Source organism: Lepidochelys kempii, chromosome 3, assembly GCF_965140285.1.
Source record: "Lepidochelys kempii isolate rLepKem1 chromosome 3, rLepKem1.hap1, whole genome shotgun sequence".
In the NCBI taxonomy this organism is placed as follows: domain Eukaryota; kingdom Metazoa; phylum Chordata; order Testudines; family Cheloniidae; genus Lepidochelys; species Lepidochelys kempii.
The window spans coordinates 89,108,692-89,124,849 of NC_136382.1; the positions used below are offsets into that span (position 1 = coordinate 89,108,692).

Genomic DNA, 16,158 nt, shown 5'->3' on the forward strand with positions numbered 1-16,158 from the left:
TCAGAGGTCCATATCTTGTGTTCTAAACTTTCAGTCAGATTAAGAGTATAAGAAATGATAGCACATTACCTATCTTTCTTTTTCACTCCAAAACTGGTGTGCACTATTACTAATTTGTCAATCTATCGGCAAACCCAATACTGCTCAATCAGCTGTCCCTCCAATAGAGCCACAGTGAGTCACTCAGGCACACAGCAACAACACAGCTGCACTGACTTACCCTTCCAACAGAGCCTGTGTAACACTGCTTGTGGGTGGGATAGAACCTGGGACCTTCGGCATAGTGTATGAGCCGCTACTGCATGAGTTAAAAGCCCCAGGGCTGCTACCTAAAGGCTGTAGCAGACTCAATCTCTAGAGGTGCTAGGTGCCACTAGCAGGGGATAGAGCACCATACCAAGCAGGCACGGGTTACACCTGCAGTGACTCAGACTTTAGCCATGTGGCAGCAGCCTATCCCTGAGCAGAGCCTGGATCAAATGATCCCTAAATTCAGTATTTCCTCAACTTCACCAGAGCTGCAAGTCAGTCTGTGCATCAGCACTTTGAAGCCAGGAATCCTCCTACTGCCTCACAGCATATCAGGCTCTCGAGACTTGCAGCCTGCTCTTGATCTGGTTCCTGCTCCAGCCTTGTCCTACTCTGACTTTGCTCCAGCCCAATTACACACATGCTTCTCCCCTGCCTCTGCTTCCCAACCCCCTGGACCATCAGATTCTGACCACCTGGCTTCAACCTGCACCTGGACTCCAGCTACAGTATTGATTTGCTCGTCTACAGACAGATCTTGGTTCTGACCCTGGCCTGTCCCCGGATCCTGGTTTCAGTACTGCCCTCAGCCCAGCCCCAAGCCTGTATCCGGCTTAGACTTCAACTCCAACCATTAAGCCTAACTACCAGGAGCCAGCAGCTGACATATTAACCATCTAGTAATGTTCCTCAAAAATAGACAACTGTAAATATTTTCTGTAATAAGATTAAAGAGTTGAACTATAACAAATTTTTGCTTTAACTCTCCATTGATCAGTGAATAATGATATATGTAATACTTACATGTGTGCTTTTACAGATAAACATTTGCTCTCATTCTATAGGATGCCCACCAAAAATAAGATGAGTTTAATAGATTCATAGATTCCCAGGCCAGGAGAGACCATTGCAATCATCTAGTCTGACCTCCTGTTTAACAGGACATAGAACTTCCCCAGAATAACTCCTCAAGGTTTTTCAGAGATGCTCTAATCTTGATTTTAAAATTACCAGTAATGAATTGCTGGAGAATTCACCATGATCCTTGGTAAACTATTCCAATTCTATTAAAAATTTTACAGCTTACTTCCTGTCTTTTTGTCTAACTTCAATTTACAGTCATTGGATCATGTTATACCTTTCTCTGCTAAATTGAAGAGCCCATCAAATATTTGTTCTGCATCTAGGTACTTATAAGACTGTAATCAAGTCCCTCTTAACCTTCTCTTTCTTAAGCTAAATAGACTGAGCTCCTTGAGTCTATCACTGTAAGGCAGAGGTTCTCAAACTATGCGGTAGGCCTCCCAGGGGAGATGTGGGAATGTGTCAAGGGAGGCACAAGCAATTGGGGGGGGGGGGGGGGAAGGGAGGAGGAGGAAGAGTGTTGTTTTTTGCTTGTTGCTTGTTTTTTAAAAAGAGTCTGGCCATCAGCCCCACGCAGCTGGGGCTCGGCCATGCACACCTGGGAGATGCGATAAAGGGGACTGCTGGATCCCTGTTGCCCCGGCGCTGACAGCAGAGCCCCACTCTGAGGCTCTCCTCCCCACCACACCAATTCCTCACCAGGAGGAGGCACCAGGGCTCCTGCTGTCAGCCCCAGGTTGGCAGCAGCAGCACAGAAGTAAGGGTGAAAAAAGTTATATTGACAAATTTCACTTTTCATATTTCAGAGTAGCTTTTCACATTGCCAGCCTTACTTCTGCGCTGCTGCTGGCGGTGCTAGAGTTGCCAGGTGTCGAAAAGGGACCCTGGTGGCTTCCCACGCCGCAACCCAGCTAGCCCGGAGGCCCCTCCTGCACCCCAAACCCCTCATCCTTGGCCCCACCCCAGAGCCCACACCCCCACCCAGAGCCCTCACCCCCCTGCACCCCAAGACCCCTGCAGCACCCTGAACCCCCTCATTTCTGGCCCCACCCCAGAGCCCACACCCCCAGCCAGAGCCCTCACCCCCTCATGCACGCCAACCCCCTGCCTCAGCCCGGTGAAACAAGAGAGTGAGGGGAGGCACAGTATTCCAGCAGAAATTGCACTAATAACAAATACAAGGGTAAAATAACATCTCTATTCCTACTCAAGATTCCCCTCTATGCATCCGATGATCGTATTTGCCTTCTAGACAGTGTTGCCCTGGGAGCTCATGTTGAAATCAATTATCCACCACAACCCCCAAATCTTTTTCAGAGTCACTGCTTCAGAGGATACAGTCCCCCATCTTGTAAGTACCCATCTGTAAGTAAGGAACAAATAATGTTGGCCTAGGTGTATACCTTTAGCCGTATAAAAAATGCATATTGTTTGTTTGCCCAGTTTACCAAGCAATCTAGAGCAAAGTGGTTGCAAAAGTCTGCCATTCTGTTATGGTAGCATTTTACAACCAGTTTTGCGTTCACTTTTCATCTTAGTAGCAATTGGCATATGAGTTATGGCAGACTTTTGCAACCTGTGTTCAAGTGTAAATGAGGAAAAATACAGTAGGAGGAGAGAGGCATTAGTATCAATGGACAGTTTTGTTCTTAGGTGTTGCCCCTCAATAGTATTTACAGTGGATGATCACTTAACAGTTCTCTCTGGGTCCTCTCAGAGAACAGCTGAGCCATACAAGAGCAATCTCAGGAGGGTTCATAGCCATGTGAAAAATCTCATGAACAACAATATCAAATGGCAAAAGCTGTAAACACACACACACACACACACACACAAACCCCACACCAGCATGGGCATTTGAGAATCCCCCACAGGAAGATCAGTTATTGAGACTGGTGCAGCATCTGTGCCAAGTGCCATTCCACATTCTAAAACCATTTGACAAATTTTAAGTAAACCTGAGAACTCAGTTATTGCCAAGTTTGCCTCACCACCACTCACTCTATAAACTTCCCTTTCAAAAGAAGGAGGTACAGATGTATGATAATTAGCTGGGATTCCTAATGTTAAGTGATGAATTTTTAGGCAAGGGCTTAACTATTGTTTCTTTCAAAAGCAGTTTAAGAACTTGCTTAAAAAGCCAAAACCCAGTTGCCAAAATAGCTTAATCACAGCAAGTACATGCACAAAATGATCAGTTGGATGTCAAAATGGCTACTTGTGTATACAATTATAGAGTAACTTGCCTTTGCCAACTGACTGCACAAATAGGCACACATTTGTGTTTAATAGCAAGTGCACTTTTCTAAACAACTGCCACAGAAAGCATTATTCTGCTACTCATGTGCGCGATAATGCAGTATAAAAAGTTCAGGTTAATCTAAAAAGGAAAAAAAAATAGGTCTACTACTGTGTACTGAAGAAAGTCACAAGAACCTACCTGGACTCCCTTAACTTTTTTTTTTAATCCATAGGTATGAGAGAAAACAGAGCCGTCTCCTCTTGTGGTCTGCTCTCATGAGTTCAGTCTACTGACGAATAAAAGCACCACAGGCCAAGACATAACACTGGCTGCTGCAAGCACTTCTGTTCTCAGCTCTTCTAGCCAGCACCAACATAGCAGATATCAGATGTTTGTACAGCTATTCTTCTGTGCAATAAAGTTAGATGTAAGCAAACCTTCCATCTCAGATTAATACATACACATTTTTAACTTCTGCAAGTCTCATTACTCAAAGAAATCTCCAATGTGTGCAAGAATAAATTCCTCAGACTCGCTGGGTTGCTAGATTAGTAACAGTAATATTTTGGAGTCATGCTGTTAATAGCCAACGGCAACTTTAGTTACCAATAATTACCTCCATAGAAAACGTCATCATACATAAAAGAGTTAACACAATGAAAACCAGGTGAAATAGGGATGAAGGTGGGAGGAATCTGCAATATGTTGGATTGCAAATAATAGGTCCACTAAAAAAAATATATGAATGTTTCAATGTTTGGTAATGATAGTCAAATTCCCAACTAGCATTAAGGGGCAGGGCTCATCTGAAGGTCATTTTCCCACCCCTCACAGAAAAAAATATGTAGGACAGAGGTAGAAGAAAGAACTTAATAAATGAACTTTATAAGGTTTATACCAGATCACTCTGTCATGAGTGAGAGTTTTCTTCCCCGCTATGGCCCATGGAAGGAGCACTATGTTCATGCCCAAAAATTTATGGTTCTCCTGACATTCATGCAAATCTTAGAGGACCAGCTGGATCTGCTGTGCCTCCATGTTAATTCTAAATCCACACACACTTGTGATAATTGGGTTGTCAAATTTACCCTAATTGTAAGCTCAACTGTAAATGTGTTAACTTTCACATGATGCCACAATAACCTATAGCAACAAATGCTGATAGGAAGAGGTACAAAAGAGACAGACTGAAGTAGTTTGAACAGAAAGGCCTACTAATATAATCCGAGGACTATGCTGAAATCATACTTGGTAGAAGCAGAAGATGTGGAACCAGAAACTAAATAATCAAATTTGGTGTGTTGGAAACTAGGCATAATTGATGGACAAAAGGAGGGGATGGGCTATTCCACTGACCATTCTCTTTGTGCGTTCTTACAGAAAGACTCTGGGGGAGAAAATAGGGAGGAAAGGAGAGGATACTGAAGCAAACTTCACCATCATGGTTGCCACCCCAACCATTTCCTTGAGATGTCCTGACCATACTGGGCCAGAGAGAGGAAGCCAGATGACACTGCCACCTAGGATTGCCAGGCATCCAATTTGCAACCAGAACACCCAGTCAAAAAGGGACCCTGGTGGCTCTGGTCAGCACATCTGAGTGGGCCACTAAAAGTACGGTTGGCCGCAGTGCCAGCGGGGCAGGCAGGTTTTGTGCCCGGCTCACACGGCTCCCAGGAAGTGGCTGGCATGTCTCTCTGGCTCCTAGGCAGAGGGGTAGCCAGGGGGCTCCGTGCACTGCCCCCATCTGCAGGCACCACCCCGAGCGCCAGCTCTGCAGCTCTCATTGGACGGGAAACACAGACAATGGGAGCTGCAGGGGTGGCGCCTGCAGGCGGGGACAGTGCTGAGCCCCTGGCCACCCCTCCACCTAGGAGGCAGAGGAACATGTCACCACTTCCTGGGAGTCACCTGAAGTCAGTGCCACCTGGAGCCCGCATCCCAAACCCCCTTCCATGCTCCAACCCCTTGCCTCAGCTCAGAACCCCCTCCCACACTCAAACTCCCTCCTGGAGCTTGTATCCTTCACCTCCTCCAGCACCCCAACCCCCTGCCCCAGCCATGAGCCCGCACCCCCAGCTGGAGTCCTGCCCTCACCCCACTCCCTTGTCCCAGACCAGTCAAAATGAGTGAGTGAGTGAGGGTGGGGGAGACAGCAATGGAGGGAAAGGGGATGGAGTGAGCAGGGGGTGGGGCCTCAGGGAAGGGCCTCAGGATAGGGGCAGGACAAGGGTGTTTGGTTTTCTGCAATTAGAAGTTGGCAATTTTACTGCCACCCCTACCAGTTCCAGCTGACTCCTAAATATCACCTGAAATTAATCAAGATTGGACTGGACAGTAGCAGCCAGAGTTCCAGCCCATCTCAACTAACTTCTTTCCTTTAACCAGAAGGGAAGTTTTTACCATCTTAGATGATATCAAAGAGACTGTCAAACTGGGGTGGGGCGTGTTGCTTGAAACTCTCTCCAGCTAAAGGGAAAGGGAACCAGGGGTGTTAAAATAAAAGCCTTATTTAATACTTTACATTGCAAATGCTTTAACTGTTTTTCCTTCTTCTCTGTATCCTTAAAAATACTTTCAACCCTGTATTAAAGGTATGTTTGCCAGGGTACTAAGCAGGCTACTGTCTCTGTAAACCAAACCCCAAACCTTGTTCAACACTGTTTAATGTTGGGCAGTGACTGGGTTATTTTAAAATCTTTAGCCCATATATTCCACTTAAATTAATACAACAACTTCCAGCTTGCTTCAGTGGGCCACAATGCCAGGAGCTCTTACCAGTCATTGCCCAAGGAACCCCTCCTAATGGATCAGGGCTAGACAGCAAGATGGAGCTTCTCTTCAAATATAGACAGTACCAGAAGGAAATTCATCCAGTTATACCAATATCATTACACTGGTATAGTTAAACTGCTATATTTATATCAGTATAATTCCTCTGTGTGGATACTTATTCTGGAATAAGATTAGCTTTTTTCAGCTTAGTTTAACCCACTTTCTAAGCAACAGAAGCGACACTGGAAAAAGGTACTCTGAGGGCTCATCTGTACAGCGAGTCATTGTGTAGCAAGCCAGGATGTGAATCCACAGCTCAATGTGGATACTGCTACAGTGCAAAGAAAGTCCCTGGAGTGAGGCTTGGTTTATTACACTTCCAAGTAGTAGCTCCCAAGCTGCACTCTGGAACTTTTACTGTGCTGTAGCAGTGTCCACATGGGATGTTACTGCGCACAAAGCTTCTGCTTTGAGCACTCACATACCTGGCTTGCCATGCCGTAAGGTATTGTTTAGACAAGCCCTTATACCAGAATAAGAGTGTGTCCACATAGGGAGTTATAGCCATTTAAATGCACACCCTAACTTATACTGGTATAATTTCCCCATGTAGACAAGCTCTAAGATGCTGACACCCTTAGCTCCCACTGAATCCAGTGACAGCTGATGATGCTTTGAAACCTGCAGGAGGCATTTACCGCCATGCAACATCAGGGCCCCTGTCCTATCCAGTACAGATTGTAACATTAGTGCCCCCTCAGACTCAAATCTGAGTCACTTCCATGATTCTTACTAATATATTACTTACCTACCATCTATGGAAGACCTTAACATAGCGTGATGCTTTAAATATCCACAAGAATTAAACACGACAGTATCCTGATAAGTAATTGACTTGCTCCCACCCACTGCAAAGAGGGAAAAAGAGGTAGTGTGTGATGTATGTCTAGATACGGTCAGGTCACACAAAGTGACAAAACAGTATAAGAGAAAGTATTAAATAGTTTCACAATATTAGGTAGAAGTGACGAGGGGAGCTGTAAAATACTGGCACATTTTCAACTAGATGGCACATCTTTATTGAATGAATGTACATGTGCAAGAAGTGACCACTCAAGAGACAAGCATAAAATGGTTTCATAGGAGAGCTGCTGTTTAACTAAAGGTCAAGCAAAATTGTGCTAGAAACCACATGGCAATATTTTTAAGTTGGAGGTTATTCATAAGATTACAATAGGGAAGGAATCTAACAGCTAATTTTTCTAAAGTACAATAAGTTAGAGTCTGCTTATCTAGGTATCACTTTAAGGAATAGAATTATTTCTTAAAATTATTATTTTTAAACAGAAATGCTGAACTTCAGTCTACTTTTTCATGAGCAACATTCATTTAAGCTTTTTTTTATTTTGCTTTGTTTTCTTTAAGAATTTTTCAACCTATTAAAATGTAGATATGTTTGTTAAAAAAATAAACAAAACAAACAAAAAACCACACCAACCAGGAACTTCACACTGTGGCTTTTGAGCAGTTTCTTCATGGACACCCAACAGTTTGCCACAGTTGTAAGGTAAGATTCATTTGTGGAAAGAAAAAATGTAAAAAGGTTTTCCTTTTATCATCTGCAAAATAAAATATATATCTTAGTTCCACTATACTACCTCTAAAACACATCATATAGTTCAGCAAAACAGCCTTCCATGCTCCTTTCTCTTTCCAAACTAGAATTTAACATACAAGTTATAATAATTAATATCAACTCTGCACAAAGGTGGATGTCATTAATAACTAACACCAAACACCCACTACCTTCCATTATAGTCCTCATGGTCAATAGGCCTGAATGGACACTTATCTATTTATGTGAGAATGAAAAGTTATATGAGTAAGCATAATAAGTCAACCAGTGCAAAGGAAATTAAATAGTTTACAATAGTTTTCCTCTAAAAATTGAGAATTACAGAATTATTCTTGACTAAACTAGTAATTTACAGAGTAATTTTAACATTCCTACATTCATAGATGTGTGGTAAGTAGATAGCAGATTCAGGCAAACTCACCCTGGGATCTGAAAGCCAAGCCGTGTTTCCTTTTCACACATCACCACCAGTAGTAGATATTCTGAACGCCAAATGAAGCCCTCAGTTAATAGTGTGGCACCCCACTGTCTTTAAATTAGGCCCTCAATGGGACTGCTCAGGTGCAATTGACTGGATCTTAAATAAACAGTTTTGTTGGTGATGAACAAAGTAGATAGAATCCAGCTAATTCAATATTAGCTCTGTTGGCTCTGAAGAACTAGCAGAAGTAAAAAGTAGTTGAAACTTAAATTTTGTTAATCAGGCAAACTGATGTGACACTGAATGCACACAAAGAGAAAGTCTGTTGAGTTTGGATACAATTTATGCAGTCACTATTCAAAATAGGGTCACACTTAAATAGTCTCCATTACAACTTGGTGCACAAAAATATTTTCTAGCAAAAACAAAAAAAAACCAAATAAATTATTAGGAATGGGCCAGATTCACTGGTATGCTTCAATTCTTTTGTGTCACTCTGGTGAAGCAAAGCAGCCATAAATAAATCTTAAACAACAAGTTAATCTGGCCCCAAATTCTTAATTCACACATAAATTGTCACCATTCTAACCTACAGAAGAAAAAAAGATGCTGGATAAAATGTTCAAAGACAATCTCTTCCATGCAAACAGTGAGTGGAGCAAGCATGGCTTTCTGGAGCTGGCACAGCAAGTTACGCTGCATCAGTTAAAGATTTTCATAAGCACTTCAACATGTTGAATGAAGGAGGCTGAAGTTTGTACAGACATGTGCAAGTTGCTGGATATCCTCAACCACAGCTGCTTACACACCACCACTAAATGAGGAAAAATCCAAACCAGTGAGAATGCACATTTCAAGAGGAGAAAGTGCAGAAGATGCCAAGAACTAGTGGGAGGCAGATACCCTGTGGAGCTTGAGGTCTGCATGGCCCTGGGGACCAGAAGAAGAAGAGAAGAAAGGAACCCTAATGAGCTCATATAGCCTGATTTTCAAAGATACTGAGCACCCACAGTTCCCACTGACCTCAATGGCTTACCTCTACTGAAAGTCCAGACATAGGCCTCCAAAGCCCCTTGCTCCTTAGCTCCCAATCAGCCTTTCCAATTCCCCAGCTTCCCACTTTATTTCTAGTCTCTTTGCTTGTCATTCCCAATTCTCCTAAAAAATTGCCATCCTGGTGGATTTCTTAAAGTTCACAGTAATAATGACCAATCATGCTCACTTTATAAAAAGTGAAAGTTTTGCTGGACCCAGTTCAGACTGGAGGCATTGTTCTACAGACTTCAGTATGTACACAGGTGTGCTAATTAAAGGGAGCAGAATGAAATAAGAGGATCATACAGAGAGCTTAAACTCCAAAGGGCACTGGGAAGCAGGGAGCCCTGTAGGTGTCTTTGTTCCCTAGCTCCAAAGAAGTCTTCCCCAACTTAGCTCAACAGCCTCACCACTTCACGCCTTGCCTCTCCGGTGTGCACTCTTCAAAGTCTTCAGGAACTATCAGAGGAACAATACACACTTTATAAACAGCACCACTGGTCATGCATAATTTATTATAAGCTCATTGGAAGCAGCATTCATTTTAACCTTCAAAGATCTGCAGTACTTCCCGTAGACTTTGTAATATAATGCACTGAAAACAAATACAGCTATATCCTGTTATTTAAAAAATAATGGATTTTCACCAACTCAAAAAAACCTTTGATAGGTATTAAGTCTCAGCTAAGTTTCCTAGTTAAACTTAACATTCCTTCCTATATCTATAATATGGTATTACCACAGTACCTAGAGCTAAGATAGGGACCCATTGTGCCAAGCACTGTACAAACACACACAGCCAGAGACAGTCACTGCCCTGAAGATCTTAAAAATTTATATACACAAGGCAAAGGGAAAGAGAAAAGTATTTTCCCAGGGTCAAACAGGAAGTCTGTGGTACAGCTGGGAACTAAACCCAGGTCTCCTTCACTCTAATCCTGTGTATAAACCATAGAAGCAGTACCTCTTTGTTATTATTGTTGTTAAAAAATCCAGTCTTCAAGACAGCAGTAATATAAAGCGATTTCTAGTGATTACATCAGAGAGACCAACTTTTCAGAAAGGAAGTATGCTTTTCACATCTAGCATGTGAAGATCCATACTTGGGATATTAGATAGCAGGATTGAACAGGTATTTGGTCAAGAAGCCAAGTCAATAAATAACTTTGTAATTGTGTAAATAAAGTCCCAGATAGCAGCTTTGCATATCTCAATAATGCCAACATTCCCGAAACACACTGTAGAAGCTACTTTGAAGATGGTAGAAAGTGCTCGATCTTCAAGTACTGTGATACCAGCAAGGTTACAACAGATCTGTAAAGAAAGTTTGATTCACTCAGGCTATCACCCTAGCATGCAGATCTGTTCTGACAGTATTACTAAGAGAAATAAGGTTACTTATCAATAAGTCTAGCTACTGTACATTGCCAGTACAGATCCACATGCTTCACTACTCATCCGCACTTCCTGGTGTCTAAACAGTGGAAGAACTAGAGTGCTTTCCTTTTTACACTCCATAATTATACAAGAGAAGATGGAAAGCTAATGACATCACTCTACATTGTAACAAATTCTGACCTTACTATAGTTTTAAACCAATCTGCTACTGTTCATTACAAAATGAAAGAGCTTGCTTTTCTATTGATGAATGCAGAGTACACCGTTAAGTATCAGTCATTGTATCCATTCAGAAAGAGGAGGAACTTCTCTGCCCACTTTTAAAATTCCTATTTGGATAGAGGGACCATTACACAGCAGGATTTTTGTTTTTGAAATGGGGGGAAATTTTGTGAAAACAAAGATCCAAAATTTACATAGGTGTAGGAAGTGAAGTAATATATTCAAATTTGTCAAGTGTCTTAGAATTGTTTTGTAGATTACTCTTGTCACAGATTAACTTGAAAGGGTACATGAGCACATCTACAAATTTTATTTACTTCATATTAAGTACTTTCATAATGCATCATTTGGGTTTAAGTTATTCAGCACACAATAATCCACAATAGTTACTGAATACATAATGCAATAAAGTGATCCTAGTTACTATTAAAACTACTTATAAGATTCCTATAAATTAGGCATAATTTGAAAAAGAACATTATAAATGTGTATGTTATTAACCTTCAAAATGGTAGTCAGTTTTTCTGGGTCTTGATGGAATAAAAACAACTGAGGAGAGATTATAGAGGTCTACAAAATCATGAATGGTGTGGAGAAAATGAATAAGGAAGGGTTATTTATTCTATAGTAGGGTCCTCAGTGGGCTGGGTCAGGCTGTAAGTGTTTGCTATATTATACTGAATTTCTTTTACTACTACTCCCATAGATGAGGCCCTCAATTCCAAACTAGACATGACAATGAGACATGGCTGCTGCACAGTGATACTGGTATCAGTTATTTGATTACAGTGCCCAAGAGAGTCCTAGGTGAACATGTACGCATTACAGCAACACATAAAAGGGAAGATCCCCAAAGAACTTACAATCTAACTATTCCTGAAAATTATATTAAATATGCTTTTTGAACTTCAACTGCATTTCTTTTTGCGAATACAGACTTACACGGCTGTTACTCTGAAAACTGCATTTATTGTGTTTTTGGGGGGGAGAAAAAGATTAATGAGGACCAGGACCCAGTCATATTATAACACATTATTTCTCATGCTAGTCAAACAGGTCCTGTGATCTGAATGAGGGCCCTGTGTAGACACTACCCACCATCATGCCTGTTGATACCCTTGAGCTGTGGAGCAGCTGGGTCAGCTATACCAGTGACTATGTCAAGTTTGGACTGCATAGGGTCCTCATAACTACGCTAGAGGAGCATATTGCAGAGCATTTTACTATCCTGACCGAAGGGAGGGAGGGAGATAAAAGTCAAGACAGTTGTTGCAACTGAACCCTCCTTTCAAAGAACAGTATACCGTACATGAAATGTTTTCTTTACTGTGGTGTTCATGAGCACTGCTTTGGAGGCTAGTCCCAGTCAGCTGTTGCAGGCAATGGGTGTGTAGAGTGCTGGGCCCCTTGCACCCTGACTGTTAACCACATCATGACCAGAACAAATATGGCAGTGGTCAGTGAGACCAGTTTTGCTGTACTAGTATGGCTTCCCCACCCTCCCAGAGCAACACAATACGTTAAAAACCCAGAGCTGTTCTATGAAACAATCTATCCCTCTCCCAACAGACTTTATTGGCCTCTAGGTTCCATTTTCCAATGAGAACAGCAATTAGCTCCTGGTGAGCTTTGGTACCATGCCATGTCCTGACCTCCTTACCTTTCTTTCTTTCTCCAGCAAATTGCTGCCCTGCAAATTACAATTTATTTAGGGGATGTTTAGTGAAAGGAGTAGGAGTAAAACTGACAGGGGTTTCGGGTGATTCTGAAGGGAGCTGGAGGATGAGTGGGAGGCCATGTAATTGTTTGTGCTAACCTAGGTGAGCTGCAAGGACCCTGTGCTTGCATAATGATGATTTAAAAATAATCTTTTTGCATTTGGAGATGAATCAGACAAACCAATATGGCCACTTGAGAAGATAATTCTCAAAACCAAGAAGCAGGGAGCCCTGGGCTGCATGGCCACACCATCTGCTCTCATATTAGTATATGCTAATTGGTCCTACAGGCACAAAAACACCCACTAAAAAGCATAACAGACTGCAACAGCATGACTTGGACTAAAGAAAGTGACAGGATGTCCTTGTCCTCTGCTAAAAAGCGGAGAACTCCACACTGACTGGTGAGGGCACCCCAATCTGATTCCCATCCAAACCCACTAGGCGTGGGTGAGGCCAGTGCCCCCACTATCTTACTCCTCACACCACCTTGCTCTCACTTGGGATGGCCCTGACTATCTGGGAATGGTTGCACTTTGTACAATTCTGAAAATAGGCTGAAAGCCCCTATCCCCTACCACTACAGCCAGAACCTAACCCAGTCGCATGCTCAATTACATTTTGCCAATGCCCCTCTAAAGCTCCCATGGGTGCCTACCTCCCATTTGCATCCCAGATTAAGTGCCAATAACTGAAAACACACTTTTGGTCTGACAACAACCTTAAAATTTATCACAATTAAATGAATGCATATTTACATTGAACAATTGGATGTAAAAAAGACGACCACTTACTTTTTTTTGAAGGTGCACCTATTCTTTGTTGTCTCCTACAATACAAAATAAAATAGATCTGTATTTTTTATAAAAATATCTGAGCTCTACTTGTACATTGGTAACTAACAGACTCCTTTGATTGTAAAGCAATAAGTAGTATATCAGGTCAGCTCAAGGGTTTGGCTTGTATTGTGTAGTTGCTGCCCTGCATTGGGGCAGCCCAAAGCTACACTAACCAAGTGACAGCTCTGGGAAGCATTGTGTGTCAGACATAATGCCTCTCAGAGCTCCATACCACCCAGACGCAAAGTGGCTATTGTGTCACCCTTTCAGAGAAAGTAGCTTGTGTTCTCATCTGCACTGGCCAGCTCTGCTGTTTCCTTCAGTTGTGCTCTCCACCCAATGTCACTAACCTCATCAGTACTCAAGTACTGTGATTGTTCCTGGCCCTTACATGGGGTCAGTATGGGCTGGGGTATCTTTCTCATGGAAATTTATCTATTTCCACCATACTGACATTTTGGCTTTTTACATCAAATACCATTTTATTTATCTTCTTCGAGACAGTAGCAACCAAAGGCAAAAAAAAAAAAAAAATTAGCATGATTTTGAGTCATCTCTTGCTTGCATACTTCAGTAATTGAGGACACTAATAATAGCAATCCACACATCTTAGCTCTGTGAGGGTGCAATTCACACCTCCACAGATCATGCACTATTGCACCCCACGCATCCTCCAGCTGGCCAATATTACTCAACAAATTGCCCCAGTCTTGTGACCAAATAATATGATGTTTATACAGTTGCTTTCATCTCCAAAGATCAGGAAGTGCTTTACAGACTGTACAAAGTACAGGATCAAGCTCCCAACACACAAATGTGTCTTCGGTGGGGTGCAATGCAGTACTCATTCTGTGCCTACAACACTGTACAACAATTCTTAGGAGGGGAAGTAAAGAAATAATTTCTTCATTTGAAACTTCAGGGGGAATTGTAGGCAGAATATATTTATCAAAATTGAAATTTGGCCAGGACACTAGAATTAACAGCCCTACACTTGCAAAGAGCGCCATACTATCTTTTTTCCAATGAAATGAAGAGATCAAGACCTTACTTTCAATTTAGTGCCCCAACCAAAAGCCAGCACCCTCAGGCTAAGCAGTGACATAAAATACCATACAGCTATCTTGTTTCAATGCCCGTTTAAAACAAAAACCAAAAACAAAAAATGCCACATATTGAACCATCACCACTGAACTTTTTGCAGCATCTATTTTTGAATTCTGTATTAGAAGAAAAGCAAATAACTGGAAATTAAAATAATATGATAAAATGCTCCATGTAGGCCAAGTACATTTTACGGTGGATTAATACATTTTACGGTTAGTACATTACTTTAGTATGATTACTACATTTTACGGTGGATTAATACAATAGCTATTTCAACGAAACAACATATGGAGACAAAAATTATAAAATGATTATTGTAATCATGAATTGCATCAAGGTGATACTCCTTTAACACAGAAGAAGGAAAAAAAGTGTTGCAAACATTTTAAAGAACACTGAGATTGTAACATTTTATACCATGGAGTGACCAGGTGGGCTGGATAAAGGAAGTTGAAGCTGGGAAACTAATCATATTCCATACATGACAGGCGTTAATTTACTCTCAGCCAGGTTTCTTTGATGACATTGTATCTGAAACAGTCACTCATGTTCCTCTTAATTTGGATAATAAAAATGTAATGCTATTTTATTGTTAGGATTAGAAATACTTGTTACTTATGACATGACAAAGGATAATGGGGGAGCAAGGAAAGCTGAGGGAAACAGGCTAAGGACCATTATAACTGACAAGGAAGTTTCCTTCAGTAGGGAGATAGGAAGCCAGCTACAACCTCCTTCGAGACCCCAAATTTTGGAAAGAAATTTGAATTCTCAAGGTGCCTAAAGCATGTCAGAGAATGGAGAAGTATAGCCTTTTTAATATCTAGGCTGTCGTTAGTGTAAACCAAGAGGGACACTCCTTGCAAACTGGATGACTAATCAGAGATCAATGAATCTAGACAGAAGTGAGAAAGAGATAAGAGACAGTGGGACCTGGGCTCCTTGGTAGCAGATAACTGATTACATCTACTCCATAGCTAACCTCTAAGCCCTGTCACTAATATGAAAATACAACATGACAAAGATTGGTGATGGACATATTTGCTTTTATACACTTTATGATGGCAAGTTCCTTAGTTGTGACTTCTATGGACTCGCAGTAAGTCACAAAATTAAATGGCTCAATCGATATTTTAAAACATTATGCTACCATTTCTTAGACTCATACATTCCAAGCTCAGAAGGGATCCTCTAGTGTGTCTTCCTGTGTAACACAGGCAATAGGACTTCCCCAAAATGTTTCCCAGAGCACATCTTTTAGAAAGAGATCCAATCTCTATTTTAAAATGGTTAGAGATGAAGAATCCACCACCTTGATAACCTTGGTAAGTTGTTCTAATGGTTAACTACCCTCACTGCTAAAAATGTAGACCTTATTGCCAGCCTGAATTTGCCTCACTTCAACTTCCAGCTATTGGATCATGTTATACCATTCTCTACTAGATTAAAGATCCCATTATTAAATATTTGTTCCCCATGTAGGTACTTCTAGACTAATCAAGTCACCCCTTAGCCTTCTTTTTGTTAAGCTAAATAGACTGAAGAGCTCAAGCTCTCTCTATAAGGCAGGTTTTCAAATCCTTTAAATCATTCTCACAGCTCTTCTCTACCCCCCTCTAAAATATATCAACATCCTTCTTGATTTGTGGGCA

At 41.6% G+C, this 16,158-nt stretch overlaps 1 protein-coding gene across 16 annotated transcripts in view; it reads right to left on the bottom strand.

The window, feature by feature from the left end:
• HS3ST5 (heparan sulfate-glucosamine 3-sulfotransferase 5) overlaps window positions 1-16,158 on the bottom strand; it is a 268,625-nt gene that overhangs the window by 222,895 nt on the left and 29,572 nt on the right. For 14 of the 16 annotated variants that reach the window (XM_078852167.1, XM_078852170.1, XM_073337106.2 and 11 more), the window contains exon 2: window positions 13,355-13,389. The exons of the other annotated variants lie outside the window; for them this stretch is intronic. The gene's annotated coding sequence lies outside the window, so the exon portion shown is untranslated. The remainder of the gene's footprint in view (window positions 1-13,354; window positions 13,390-16,158) is intronic. 16 annotated transcript variants of the gene reach the window in all.